A 15470-nucleotide genomic window follows, 5' to 3' on the forward strand; every position below is an offset into this window, starting at 1 on the left:
ATTTTCACAATATAAAAAAAACATGACACCATCAAAGATAACAGCCCATATTTCTCAAACTTTTTACACCAAGTACCACCTGAGAACGTAGCTGGCTCTCCAAGTACCACCATATGACCGGCGTTAAAATACAGTCTATTAGCTATGCACAGTTCACGCAGGAGGCAAATGTATTCCTAATACCATTATTTATTGTTAACTTTTGTCAGACACAGCCACAATGTACAAAGGGATAGCACTAGAACTAGCAAATGCTTCCACACAACTCATACAATGCAAGGGGCATTGAGAACATAATAACTAACATTCTCACATAGCAAGTGAGAAAATTAAGAACAACTGTATTTCAGCAAATGTACTTAATTCTCTCTCTATCTTTCTCTCTCTCTCTCACTCTCTCTCTCTCTCTTTCTCTCACACAGCAAGCAATTGTCCGTCATTCTCACTCACACTCACACACACACACACACGCGCACACACACACACACACACACACACACACACACACACACACACACACACACACACACACACACACACACACACACACACACACACACACACAATTATTTTGTTACAAAAACTTAATTTCCTGCATTCTGGTGCAGGAATTTTTGAATTTTTACCCTTTAAATGCCAGTGTTTGTGATGGGCATCACAAATTATTGTAAAAAAGAAAAGAAAACACATATTCAATACATTTTTGAATGTTTACCCTTTAAATGCCAGTTTGTGTGATGGCATCACAAATTATTGTTAAAAAAAACACACAAAAAGTAAAATATTTACAATATATCAAATGCAAAGTACATTTTTCTGGGGGGGATTATTACCGGCTAGGCATGTGTCAATGATTAGCAGCAACACATATTTTGATGGATTTTTTGTAATGTCAGATTTAACACCAACTCTTTTCAGAAAAGTGGGAGTATTTCATTTTTTATCTGACATTACAAGAAATCTAAAAATAAATGGTTAGGATCAGGGCTGAAGTTGAATTAAAGATTTATGACTGTTTAGACTGCATTACTCTCTGTCACAGTGATCTCCTGGTTGTTCCCCACTTAGATTATCTAACTATCGCGCTGCCGCAACCAGAAACACTGGCCTGGCCTGCTTCTAAGTTCAGTGGCCTGACTGCAAAAAAAAAAAATTTTTTTTTTTTTTTAGCTTTTTTGGAAATGTTTTCAAGTACCACCAGCAGTACCACCAAGTACCACTAGTGGTACGCGTACCACAGTTTGAGAACCACTGTACTATACTATACACCACCTAATGAAATTTTGTTTTTATTTGTTGAAACGGAAGGTTTTAGTGACTGCAGGAAACGGCAGCACTCTAAACATATATTCATAGTATTCTCATGATGTGTCTCGCCAACCAATATGGCCCAATGCCACAGCCTGCGGTTGTTGTTTTAATGATGATCAAACATTGATTATAATCACCTATTGTTTGCGGAGTGAGATTTCTGCGATGGAAACAACACTATGAAAAGCGAGCTGACTTTCAATTCAGTTGATTGAATGTGGATCCTCGTCAAAATTCAAATATTGAAAAGCTTTTGGTATGAGGAGGTCATCCAACTTATCGAGAAATAAATTAACATGAAGTCTTCCTCACTGGCAAATGAGCTACCATTTCTCTTTCATATTTTAAATTGATTGAATTGACCTATCTCAAACCCGATTGGAGGATCAAGAAAAGAGGGCGGGTTTGAGATAGATCAATTGTGAGTGAACTGACCCCAACCTGACCCAGTGTGCGTGTGTCTGTCTGTGTGTGTGTGTGTGTGTGTGTGTGTGTGTGTGTGTGTGTGTGTGTGTGGTCATGAGGATGAGTTAGTGTCCAGTGTGTTCTGTGTGTGGCAGTGTGTAAGACGTGGTGTGGCTTCAGGAACTGCTGCTCAGAACGGACGCTTCAGAGAGAGAGAGAGAGAGAGAGAGAGAGAGAGAGAGAGAGAGAGAGAAGGGAAGGGAATAGATTCTGCACACTGTTTAGAAAGAAAATGTGCCTAGGAAATATTTAATTCATTAGAACATTGACTTATTTTCAGAAAAAAGCCATGTAGTAATGAATTAAATATTTCCTAGCATTGTGCATTTTGTTTGTTCCCCCCATTTCAATTTACTTCTATCCCTTATCCATTTTGTGTGTGTGTGTGCGTGTGTGCGTGTGTGTGTGTGCGTGTGAGTGTGTGTGTGTGTGTGCGTGCGTGTGTGTGTGTGTATTTGAGTTGTTTTTCTCAGTGTTTTCTCTGCCTATTAGGGCACTTTCACACCTGCCTGGTTTAGTCGGGTCGATTAGAACCCTAGAGTGTCTGCTCCCTAGGTCTGGGGGGTCATTTGAGCAGGTCAGAACCTCTCTGATTGGGCCGTCACATCGGCACAACGTTTAGCACTATTGCCTCACGGCGAGAAGGTCCTCAGTTAAAATCCGACATGACTTTCCGCATGGTGTCGGCATGTTCTACCGGTGTTCATGTGGGTTTTCTCTGGGTACTCCGGTTTCCTCCCACACCGAAAAAACACATGCATGCTTGGTACTACAAACCTGTCATTGTCCTTGACCAAGGTACTGCCATAATAAAAGAAGTTGGTCCCCAGGCGCCTGTCTGAGGCCGCCCACTGCCAAGTGGTTAGGATGGGTCAAATGCAGAGGACAAAATGTCCCCACAGGGATTAATAAAGTACAACTTATTTAACTCTGGTCTGCGTCAAACAGCCACACCCTGGTCCACGTGTTTAAAGGGGTCTTAGCTCGCGTCCAAGCCAACCCTGGAGCGGATTGTTTTTTTAAGTGAGAGCGCAATCGGACCCAAGACAGGAAAATATCCCAAAAATCACACATTTAATGAAGCTGATGTTTTAGCCTGGTATACCCTCTACCTCTAGCCTGATATACCCTGTGTTAGCCTGGTATACCCTATTTTAACCTGATATACCCTGTATTAGCCTGGTATACCAGTTTTAGCCTACTATAATTTTAGCACAATAAACCCTGTTTTAGCCTGATATACTGCACCCTGTCTTCTTAGCCTAGTACAGGAGTCAGCAACCTTTTTGACATGGAGTGCCTGTTTGAAATATAGTTGTAACTAGTGTGCCTCAACAATATTCCATGCATCGTAAATTTTTTTCTCATAATCAGGTATTTTTAATGATAATTTTTACATTATTACATCATTATTGTTATTGTTATTATTAACAATATTATTATGATGGTTGTATCAACCCTAAATCTGAGTTGGGGGGGGGGGGGGATGCAATGCAGACAAACAGCTGCATACAGTGAGACCATTTCACTCACATTTGCCCATTCATTTTTGGACACATCACACACCATCGGTGTGTGTACTGTACGTGTGCTGTCATAGCTCCACCTACAGGCCTAATGGAGAACACCAGGAGAACACCAGGATGTGAATGGAGGGTGAATGTGAGGTATATCGTGTAAATACGTTTTGATTGATCGCAAGACTACACTGTAAAAAGAAAATTATAATAAGTTACCAGAACTTAAAAATATTGAGTTCAGTTACTGTGCATTAAGGTTTTCAGTTTTCAATCCATAATAAGTTAACAGAAAAATAAGTACACAACCACATTATTTCAACCTAATAAAACTATGTTTATTGTCATTGTTTTAAGAACACAAGTTGACTTGGTAATACTCACATTTTTAGTAAAGAAAATGGCTTTTAACATGTGCAATGTTCAATGAAATAGAAAAATAAATAATAAAATGTGTTGATTAATCCCACTGGTCACAATGGTGACCGTAATAATGTTTTTGTTATAAGGCTCTGCAAATGTTACTGAATGATGTAGCAATGTATTTCCAGCTAAATTTAAATAATAAACAAATAAAGGGTCTCAATTAAATATGTGGTAGTAAAAATAACCTGTGGGAGGATTTCAATAAGATAAATGCCACAACAGTGCAAAATATTTCACTATAATATTTCAAAGCAAAAAAAAATTATATATAATAAAAAAATTTTATTTATTTTTTTACTGCTGCCCCCTGTGCCTATGAAAATGCCCCTGCGTGCCTATGCAGGCACGCATGCCTAGGGTTGCCTACCCCTGGCCTAGTATATCCTGTTTTAGCCTGGTATATCAGTTTTAGATTACTGCCAGCGTGATATACCCTACTTAGCCTGTTATACCCTATTTTAGCCTGATATCAGACTGATATAGCCTATTTTAGCCTGATATATCCTGATTTTGCCTGATATATCCTGATTTTGCCTGATATCCACCTGCACCTATTTCTATTCATGTCTATTTCAATATGAAAGAGAGAGGCAGGGAGAGAGATGAAAATGACAGCCAACCAGACACAAGCAAACACAAGCAGGCAGATAGACTCACATGAACTAGGTACAAAGCAACACAGGTAAACCAACAGTAGTGCAGGCAGGTGGAGGACTTTAAGATAAGTCTCTCTCTCTCTCTCTCTCTCTCTCTCTCTCTCTCTCTCTCTCTCTCTCTCTCTCTCTCTCTCTCTCTCTCTCTCTCTCTCTCTCTCTCTCTCTCTCTAGTGCATGATTAGAGGGAGAATATATCAGTATGTTCATTCAAACCACACTGCAAAATAATATTGACACAACACTGTCCCTTAGGCCTCTCCTGAAAGAGGACAAGTAGTGAGAGGACAAAGAGAGAGGGCAAGTAGAGAGAGAACAAGTAGAGAGAGAGGGCAAGTAGAGAGAGGACAAGTAGAGAGAGGGCAAGTAGAGAGAGAGGGCAAGTAGAGAGAGAACAAGTAGAGAGAGAACAAGTAGAGAGAGAGGGCAAGTAGAGAGAGGGCAAGTAGAGAGAGGGGGCAAGTAGAGAGAGGACAAGTAGAGAGAGAGGACAAGTAGAGAGAGAACAAGTAGAGAGAGGACAAGTAGAGAGAGGACAAAGAGAGAGGACAAGTAGAGAGAGAGGACAAGTAGAGAGAGAGGGCAAGTAGAGAGAGAGGACAAGTAGAGAGAGAGGACAAGTAGAGAGAGAGGGCAAGTAGAGAGAGAGGACAAGTAGAGAGAGAGGGCAAGTAGAGAGAGAGGACAAGTAGAGAGAGAGGGCAAGTAGAGAGAGGACAAGTAGAGAGAGAGGGCAAGTAGAGAGAGAGGACAAGTAGAGAGAGAGGACAAGTAGAGAGAGAGGGCAAGTAGAGAGAGAGGGCAAGTAGAGAGAGAACAAGTAGAGAGAGAGGGCAAGTAGAGAGAGAGGGCAAGTAGAGAGAGAGGGCAAGTAGAGAGAGAACAAGTAGAGAGAGAGGGCAAGTAGAGAGAGGACAAAGAGAGAGGGCAAGTAGAGAGAGAACAAGTAGAGAGAGAGGGCAAGTAGAGAGAGAACAAGTAGAGAGAGGGCAAGTAGAGAGAGGACAAGTAGAGAGAGGGCAAGTAGAGAGAGAGGGCAAGTAGAGAGAGAACAAGTAGAGAGAGAACAAGTAGAGAGAGAGGGCAAGTAGAGAGAGGGCAAGTAGAGAGAGGGGGCAAGTAGAGAGAGGACAAGTAGAGAGAGAGGACAAGTAGAGAGAGAACAAGTAGAGAGAGGACAAGTAGAGAGAGGACAAAGAGAGAGGACAAGTAGAGAGAGAGGACAAGTAGAGAGAGAGGGCAAGTAGAGAGAGAGGACAAGTAGAGAGAGAGGACAAGTAGAGAGAGAGGGCAAGTAGAGAGAGAGGACAAGTAGAGAGAGAGGGCAAGTAGAGAGAGAGGACAAGTAGAGAGAGAGGGCAAGTAGAGAGAGGACAAGTAGAGAGAGAGGGCAAGTAGAGAGAGAGGACAAGTAGAGAGAGAGGACAAGTAGAGAGAGAGGGCAAGTAGAGAGAGAGGGCAAGTAGAGAGAGAACAAGTAGAGAGAGAGGGCAAGTAGAGAGAGAGGGCAAGTAGAGAGAGAGGGCAAGTAGAGAGAGAACAAGTAGAGAGAGAGGGCAAGTAGAGAGAGAGGGCAAGTAGAGAGAGAGGGCAAGTAGAGAGAGGACAAGTAGAGAGAGGACAAGTAGAGAGAGGACAAGTAGAGAGAGAGGGCAAGTAGAGAGAGAGGGCAAGTAGAGAGAGAGGGCAAGTAGAGAGAGAGGGCAAGTAGAGAGAGAACAAGTAGAGAGAGAGGGCAAGTAGAGAGAGAGGGCAAGTAGAGAGAGAACAAGTAGAGAGAGAGGGCAAGTAGAGAGAGAGGGCAAGTAGAGAGAGAGGGCAAGTAGAGAGAGGACAAGTAGAGAGAGAGGACAAGTAGAGAGAGGACAAGTAGAGAGAGAGGGCAAGTAGAGAGAGAGGGCAAGTAGAGAGAGGACAAGTAGAGAGAGAGGACAAGTAGAGAGAGAGGACAAGTAGAGAGAGGGCAAGTAGAGAGAGAGGACAAGTAGAGAGAGGACAAGTAGAGAGAGAAGACAAGTAGAGAGAGAGGGCAAGTAGAGAGAGGACAAGTAGAGAGAGAGGACAAGTAGAGAGAGGACAAGTAGAGAGAGAGGGCAAGTAGAGAGAGGACAAGTAGAGAGAGAGGGCAAGTAGAGAGAGAGGGCAAGTAGAGAGAGAGAGGACAAGTAGAGAGAGAGGGCAAGTAGAGAGAGAGGACAAGTAGAGAGAGAGGGCAAGTAGAGAGAGAGGACAAGTAGAGAGAGAGGACAAGTAGAGAGAGAGGGCAAGTAGAGAGAGAGGACAAGTAGAGAGAGAGGGCAAGTAGAGAGAGAGGACAAGTAGAGAGAGAGGGCAAGTAGAGAGAGGACAAGTAGAGAGAGAGGGCAAGTAGAGAGAGAGGACAAGTAGAGAGAGAGGACAAGTAGAGAGAGAGGGCAAGTAGAGAGAGAGGGCAAGTAGAGAGAGAACAAGTAGAGAGAGAGGGCAAGTAGAGAGAGAGGGCAAGTAGAGAGAGAGGGCAAGTAGAGAGAGAACAAGTAGAGAGAGAGGGCAAGTAGAGAGAGAGGGCAAGTAGAGAGAGAGGGCAAGTAGAGAGAGGACAAGTAGAGAGAGAGGACAAGTAGAGAGAGGACAAGTAGAGAGAGAGGGCAAGTAGAGAGAGAGGGCAAGTAGAGAGAGAGGGCAAGTAGAGAGAGAGGGCAAGTAGAGAGAGAACAAGTAGAGAGAGAGGGCAAGTAGAGAGAGAGGGCAAGTAGAGAGAGAACAAGTAGAGAGAGAGGGCAAGTAGAGAGAGAGGGCAAGTAGAGAGAGAGGGCAAGTAGAGAGAGGACAAGTAGAGAGAGAGGACAAGTAGAGAGAGGACAAGTAGAGAGAGAGGGCAAGTAGAGAGAGAGGGCAAGTAGAGAGAGGACAAGTAGAGAGAGAGGACAAGTAGAGAGAGAGGACAAGTAGAGAGAGGGCAAGTAGAGAGAGAGGACAAGTAGAGAGAGGACAAGTAGAGAGAGAAGACAAGTAGAGAGAGAGGGCAAGTAGAGAGAGGACAAGTAGAGAGAGAGGACAAGTAGAGAGAGGACAAGTAGAGAGAGAGGGCAAGTAGAGAGAGGACAAGTAGAGAGAGAGGGCAAGTAGAGAGAGAGGGCAAGTAGAGAGAGAGAGGACAAGTAGAGAGAGAGGGCAAGTAGAGAGAGAGGACAAGTAGAGAGAGGGCAAGTAGAGAGAGAGGACAAGTAGAGAGAGAGGGCAAGTAGAGAGAGAGGGCAAGTAGAGAGAGAGGGCAAGTAGAGAGAGAGGACAAGTAGAGAGAGAGGACAAGTAGAGAGAGAGGACAAGTAGAGAGAGAGGGCAAGTAGAGAGAGAGGGCAAGTAGAGAGAGAGGGCAAGTAGAGAGAGAGGACAAGTAGAGAGAGGACAAGTAGAGAGAGAGGGCAAGTAGAGAGAGAGGACACGTAGAGAGAGAGGGCAAGTAGAGAGAGAGGGCAAGTAGAGAGAGAGGGCAAGTAGAGAGAGAGGGCAAGTAGAGAGAGAGGACAAGTAGAGAGAGGACAAGTAGAGAGAGAGGGCAAGTAGAGAGAGAACAAGTAGAGAGAGGACAAGTAGAGAGAGAGGGTAAGTAGAGAGAGAGGGCAAGTAGAGAGAGAACAAGTAGAGAGAGAGGACAAGTAGAGAGAGAACAAGTAGAGAGAGGACAAGTAGAGAGAGAGGGCAAGTAGAGAGAGGACAAGTAGAGAGAGAGGACAAGTAGAGAGAGAACAAGTAGAGAGAGGACAAGTAGAGAGAGAGGGTAAGTAGAGAGAGAACAAGTAGAGAGAGGACAAGTAGAGAGATAGGGTAAGTAGAGAGAGAACAAGTAGAGAGAGGACAAGTAGAGAGAGAGGGCAAGTAGAGAGAGAACAAGTAGAGAGAGGACAAGTAGAGAGAGAGGGTAAGTAGAGAGAGAGGGCAAGTAGAGAGAGAACAAGTAGAGAGAGAGGACAAGTAGAGAGAGAGGGCAATTAGAGAGAGAGGACAAGTAGAGAGAGAGGGAAAGTAGAGAGAGGGCAAGTAGAGAGAGAGGACAAGTAGAGAGAGGACAAGTAGAGAGAGAACAAGTAGAGAGAGAGGACAAGTAGAGATAGAGGACAAGTAGAGAGAGAACAAGTAGAGAGAGGACAATTAGAGAGAGAGGACAAGTAGAGAGAGGACAAGTAGAGAGAGAGGACAAGTAGAGAGAGGACAAGTAGAGAGAGGACAAGTAGAGAGAGGACAAGTAGAGAGAGAGGACAAGTAGAGAGAGAGGACAAGTAGAGAGAGAGGGCAAGTAGAGAGAGGGCAAGTAGAGAGAGGACAAGTAGAGAGAGGACAATTAGAGAGAGATGACAAGTAGAGAGAGGACAATTAGAGAGAGAACAAGTAGAGAGAGGACAAGTAGAGAGAGAGGGTAAGTAGAGAGAGAACAAGTAGAGAGAGGACAAGTAGAGAGATAGGGTAAGTAGAGAGAGAACAAGTAGAGAGAGGACAAGTAGAGAGAGAGGGCAAATAGAGAGAGAACAAGTAGAGAGAGGACAAGTAGAGAGAGAGGGTAAGTAGAGAGAGAGGGCAAGTAGAGAGAGAACAAGTAGAGAGAGAGGACAAGTAGAGAGAGAGGGCAAGTAGAGAGAGAGGACAAGTAGAGAGAGAGGGCAAGTAGAGAGAGGGCAAGTAGAGAGAGAGGACAAGTAGAGAGAGGACAAGTAGAGAGAGAACAAGTAGAGAGAGAGGACAAGTAGAGAGAGAGGACAAGTAGAGAGAGAACAAGTAGAGAGAGGACAATTAGAGAGAGAGGACAAGTAGAGAGAGGACAAGTAGAGAGAGAGGACAAGTAGAGAGAGGACAAGTAGAGAGAGGACAAGTAGAGAGAGAACAAGTAGAGAGAGGACAAGTAGAGAGAGAGGGTAAGTAGAGAGAGAACAAGTAGAGAGAGGACAAGTAGAGAGATAGGGTAAGTAGAGAGAGAACAAGTAGAGAGAGGACAAGTAGAGATAGAGGGCAAGTAGAGAGAGAACAAGTAGAGAGAGGACAAGTAGAGAGAGAGGGTAAGTAGAGAGAGAGGGCAAGTAGAGAGAGAACAAGTAGAGAGAGAGGACAAGTAGAGAGAGAGGGCAAGTAGAGAGAGAGGACAAGTAGAGAGAGAGGGCAAGTAGAGAGAGGGCAAGTAGAGAGAGAGGACAAGTAGAGAGGACAAGTAGAGAGAGAACAAGTAGAGAGAGAGGACAAGTAGAGAGAGAGGACAAGTAGAGAGAGAACAAGTAGAGAGAGGACAATTAGAGAGAGAGGACAAGTAGAGAGAGGACAAGTAGAGAGAGAGGACAAGTAGAGAGAGGACAAGTAGAGAGAGGACAAGTAGAGAGAGGACAAGTAGAGAGAGAGGACAAGTAGAGAGAGAGGACAAGTAGAGAGAGAGGGCAAGTAGAGAGAGAGGGCAAGTAGAGTAGGGCACACAGAGAGAGAGAGGGCACACAGAGAGAGGGCATGAGAGAGAGGACATGTAGAGGGCATGTAGAGAGAGGGCATGCAGAGAGAGGAGAAGGAATGTATAAAGAGGGCACATAGAGAGGGCATGTAGAGAGAGGGCATGCAGAGAGAGAGGGCATGCAGAGAGAGGGCATGTATAGAGGGCACGCCATAGAGAGATGGCATGTATAGAGGGCATGCAAGAGAGAGAGGGCATGTATAAAGAGGGCACATAGAGAGAGGGCATTTAGAGAGAGGGCATGTATAGAGGGCACGCAGAGAGGGCACACTTTCGCTCAGCCCACCCCTCTCTCTCTGCCTCTCTATATCTCTGTACCCATCCCTCCCTCACTTTCCAGATCATTCTCTCAATCTCTTTCTGTGCCATCCCTCAGTTACTATCATCCCTTGCTCTTTCCTCATCTCCCTCCCTTTTCTCTCTCGCTGCAACGCCTCTTCTCTCCACCGAGCCGACATATTTTACTTTCTCATCCCTATGCCCCTCACTCACTCGCTTCCTGTATGTCATGTATGTGTATATACCTGTATGTCATGTATGTCCCTATGTCATAAATGTCATGATGTCATGTATGTTGTGTATGTCATAAATGTCACTATGGGGTGGCTGAGTGGCGCAGTGGGCAAGGCGCTCGCCACTAACGCAGGACACGCTGGTATCGAGCCCAGCTCTCTGCGTTGCTACCGGCTTGGCCGGCCGTCATACTAACACAATTGGCAGTGTTAGAGGGTGGGAAAGCCGGTGGGTGGGGATTGGACGTTGTGGACAGCAACTCCTACAGGTCGGTTTGGTGGCGCTGGTGCGGCGGAAACAGGAAGTATCGGGGGCAGCGTGAGCCTCCCACGCGTTACTCCTCGCCACTGAGAGTTCGAGCTGCTGCGGTGAAAAGATGCGACAGGCTGCCTCCTCGTGTACCGGAGGGGACACGTGATGCAAGGCTTCTATCCTCACTACAGCTGACCAGTGGGAGGCATAGTCTAGCAACGTTCAAGACAGGGGAGGGAAGAATTGGAAATACGAAATTGGGATGGGAGAAAAATAGAAAATGGGGAGAAAAAGTGGATAAAAAAAAAGTACTATGAATTGAAAATTGAAAGACGAAAGTCTTTCTCTGGTCTGCATCCCCTTAACAAGTGTGTGTATTGAGCCGTACTGTATTGCACCCATTCTGCAATCTGTTAAATAAAGTGTTCATTCATTCATTCCTTTTTATCTCTTTCTCTCCCTCCCCTTCTCTCCTCTCACCCCCTCTCTATCTCCCTCCCTCTCTTCTCTCCCTTCCCCCCCTCTCTCTCTCTCTCTCTCTCTCTCTCTCTCATCCCCCCCTCCCGCTCTCCTCTCTTCCTCATGCTCTGTCTCTGCCCCTCTCTCTCTCTCCTCTGGTCAAACCAGCATGGCTCCCAGGGGCTAATGTGATGAAGCCATCATGCAAGGGACATGGTATGCCAGCTTGGAGGAAGGCACACACTCTGGTCTGTTGAAGAGTTGTTGCAGTGGTAAAGCAGGCAATTAGTCACAAAGGTGGCTGAAATAGATGTTCATTGTACGAGAATGTCTTGTTTGTCAAATTGTATGCAGTAATTAGTATTGTTTTTATTATACTTTGCCAAGTAATTAAAATGTACAGGTGGTCTTCGTGGGCTTAGTATGTGACAGCATTTGCTGCACTGTTCCTACTGTGATCGTCACCTTGCCTCCTCTCCAAGCTCAAGCCAACAATACATGAGAGACCTTTTCCAGGGTGGCCTCTGAAATCTGGACAAAAAAAACACACCCATCACCATTTTAACCCTTTCACTACCACACTATATAAGATCAACCCTTTCACTACCACATTACAGACGGTTAACCCTTTGTAGTGAGGTAGTGAAAGGGTTAACCTTATGTAGGGTGGTAGTGAAAGTGTTAACCCTTTGTGGTGTGGTAGTGAAAGGGTTAATAAGCCCTGTGGTACCCTTGACTGGGATTTCATAACCAAAAATGTCTGTGGATAGAAACTATAGTAGTAGTGGCGCCGAGGTGAGTGGCAGCCTTTCATAGCAGCTCCCACCCCCTTTACTTCTTATCCCGTTTACTACTTTCTTACTTATTTCTTTTTGTAATTCTACTTACTTAATAGGTGTCTAAGTGACTGTGAGTTGCTTTAGACCAAGTTAAGGCATTTGTTAACAACTTCTGTGAAGTTAGCTGAGCTGAGTTAGGCAAGTTCGGTCGAGCACAGCTGAACAATGGACAAGAACACTGGCGGGCTGGTTTACCCGCGGCAGGACGACGACAACAACAACAACAACAACAACAACACCACCACCGGCGGACTGGTTTACCCGCGGGAGGCTCTCCTCTGCTTTCGAGACAGAGTTGCAGAGCCACCAAGGGATCTTCCAGCCGAAATAAGGATACGAAAACGGGGAAATAGAGCTGGCACGATCGTGAGAGGCAGGAGGAAGGATAGCAGGAGATTCAAGCCTTACCTGCCCTCTGTCGTGATGGGGAACGTGCGATCGCTGGCTAACAAGACGGACGAGCTCTCAGCCCTGATGAACAACCAGCGTGAGTACAAAGAGGCAAGCCTACTGTGCTTTACAGAATCCTGGCTGAACGATAACATCCCGGACAGTGCAATCGAACAGGAGGGCTTCACGCTGGTGCGCGCCGACCGGAGTAAACAGAGCGGCAAGCGGAGAGGCGGAGGGCTTGTTATCTTTGTTAACTCCAAATGGTGCCACCCGGGGCACATCACCATTAAGGAACGTATCTGTGCCCCCGACATTGAACTATTGGCACTGAGTCTGCGGCCATACTATTTACCGCGAGAAATAACACACATCCTGGCTCTGACTGTTTACATCCCACCCAGCGCGGCGGCGGCGCAGGCGAGTGACGTCATACACTCCACTGTCGCGGCGCTTCAGACAAAACACCCGGATGCATTTATTTTTATCAATGGGGACTTCAACCATGTCAGACTGAACAAGACCCTGACAAACTTCACCCAGTATGTCACCTGCAAAACCAGGGGAGACAAAACACTGGACCTCCTGTATGCTAACGTGAAGGAGGCTTTCAGTGCGACTTCCCTGCCCCCCCTCGGCCAGTCAGACCACAACCTTGTGAGGCTTGTATCCACATACACGCCTCTCATTAAGAGACAGCCTCCGACCACCAGGTCTGTCCCACAGTGGTCTGACGACATCGAGGAGGAGCTACAGGAGTGTTTCAGGTCGACAGACTGGGACATGTTTGAGAGGGCCCATGGTGATGACATTGATGGACTATCCCACTGCATCACAGACTACATCAGGTTCTGTGAGGAGAGCATAGTACCCACAAAGAAGGTACGCTGCTTTTCAAACAATAAACCCTGGATTAGCAAGGACATTAAACACCTGCTAAACAGGAAAAAGAGGGCCTTCATGGCAGGGGACACTGAGCAGGCCAGGGCTGTCCAAAGGGAGCTCAAAAAAGAGCTAAGGGCAGCCAAGGTCAGCTACAAGGACAGGCTGGAGGGCAGACTACAGGCCAACAACACCAGGGAGGTGTGGGCGGGGGTCAGGAAGATCACTGGTTTCAAACAGCAGGGCACAGCTGTTGAGGGCCCGCCAGAGCGTGCAAACGAGTTCAACTCGTTTTTCAACCGATTTGACCAGAGTGGCCTCCCCACACCCCTCCCCCCACCCATCAACACCAGCACCAGATCACACCTACAAAGCAGCCCCCCCACCCCCCACCCACCCACAACCATCAGCACCGGCACCCCACCGCCAACATCAACAGGCTGCCTACCACCCCCAACCCTGACGATCACAAGCAGTCAGGTCAGTAGGCAGCTCTCCAGGATCAGTGTAAACAAGGCCAGAGGACCGGACAACACCAATCCCAGGGTGCTCAAAGTACATTTATGTGCTTTTGTACAAAGTATGTGCGGAGCAGCTGGCAGCACCGCTCCAGCATCTTTTCAACCTCTCCCTGAGGCTGGAGAGGGTGCCCCAGCTCTGGAAGACCTCCTGCATTGTCCCGGTGCCCAAGAAGGGACGTCCCAGCACCCTCAACGACTACAGGCCAGTCGCTCTGACGTCACACGTCATGAAGACGTTTGAGAGACTGGTCCTGCAACACCTCAAGCCCCTGGTGCGTGACTCCCTCGACCCCCTGCAGTTTGCATACCAGGCAAACATCGGGGTGGAGGATGCCATCATCTACATGCTCCACAGAGCGTACACGCACCTGGAGAAGCCGCGCAGCTCAGTGAGGATTATGTTCTTTGATTTCTCCAGCGCCTTCAACACCATCCAGCCGTCACTGCTAGCGGAGAAGCTCTCCGCGATGCAGCTGGAGCACGGCTTGGTGGCCTGGATCAAGGACTATCTCACTGAGAGGCCACAGTACGTCAGACTAAAGGACAGTCAGTCTGACGTACTGGTGAGCAACACCGGCGCCCCCCAAGGAACTGTGCTGTCACCCTTCCTCTTCACCCTCTACACCTCAGACTTCTGCCGCAACTCAAGCGGGTGTCACCTGCAGAAGTTCTCAGACGACTCCTCCATCGTAAGCTACATCACCGACGATGATGAGGAGGAGTACAGAGCCCTGGTGGAGAGCTTCGTGGGGTGGAGCGACAGCAACCACCTCCAACTCAACACCAGTAAGACCAAGGAGCTGGTGGTGGACTTCCGGAGGGGCAAGAAGAGGCCCCCCCCGATTCCCATCTCCATCCGAGGGGTGGATGTGGAGATGGTGGACTCATACAAGTTCCTTGGGGTACACCTGAACAATAAACTGGACTGGTCGGATAACACAGAGGCCCTCTACAGGAAGGGACAGAGCAGGCTGTTCTTCCTGAGGAGACTCAGGTCCTTCAATGTGTGCAACAGACTGCTGCAGTCTTTTTACCAGTCTGTTGTGGCCAGCATCCTCTTCTATGCTGTGGCATGCTGGGGAGGCTACATCAACTCAAGGGACACCAACAAGCTCAACAAGCTGGTGAGGAAGGCTAGCTCCGTGGTGGGAGTCGAGCTACCTAGACTTGAGGTGATGGCAGAGAGGGGGATGATAAGGAAGCTGGCTGCCATCATGGAGAACCCCTACCACCCCCTCTACGACGAGCTAGTCAAGATGAGAAGCTCGTTCAGCCACAGACTCATTCCCCCACGACACTCAACTAACCGCCTCGGACAGTCCTTCATACCAGCGGCCATCAGGCTCCACAACAGTGGGCAGCGACTAGCAGCCTCCAGGCTCCACAACAGGGGGCAGCGACAGTGACTGCTACCAGACATTGACCTGGGACTTATAGGAACCCAAGGAGGACAACCTACACTACCTTAGGCCTACTGCACCTTATGTGGACACTGTGATACTGTGAATAATGTATATTTCAGTGGATACCGTGATGCTGTGAATAATGTATACTCAGTAGATAGTAAATTATAACACTACCTCATGCATACTGCACCTTATGTGACACTGTGAATAATGTGAATATTTCTTCAGCTAGTCAGATAGTAAATTATATTGACCATATTGACCAAATTGTTTACACTGCCTGTGTTGTTTTTACTACCTGTACACTGTGTTGTTTTACTACCTGTACCCCCCCCTCCCCCCCATGCTGCTATGATGCCTGAATTTCCC

The 15470-nt window shown here is 46.9% G+C and overlaps 1 protein-coding gene across 1 annotated transcript in view; it reads right to left on the reverse strand.

Moving 5' to 3' along the window:
* The window catches only part of usp54b (ubiquitin specific peptidase 54b), a gene marked incomplete at its 5' end in the record, with an annotated part of 144519 nt that overhangs the window by 95924 nt on the left and 33125 nt on the right, over positions 1-15470 (reverse strand). The gene's annotated exons all lie outside the window — the stretch shown is intronic.

This window comes from Notolepis coatsorum (assembly GCF_963971535.1).
Source record: "Notolepis coatsorum genome assembly, chromosome: 10".
NCBI lineage: Eukaryota > Metazoa > Chordata > Actinopteri > Aulopiformes > Paralepididae > Notolepis > Notolepis coatsorum.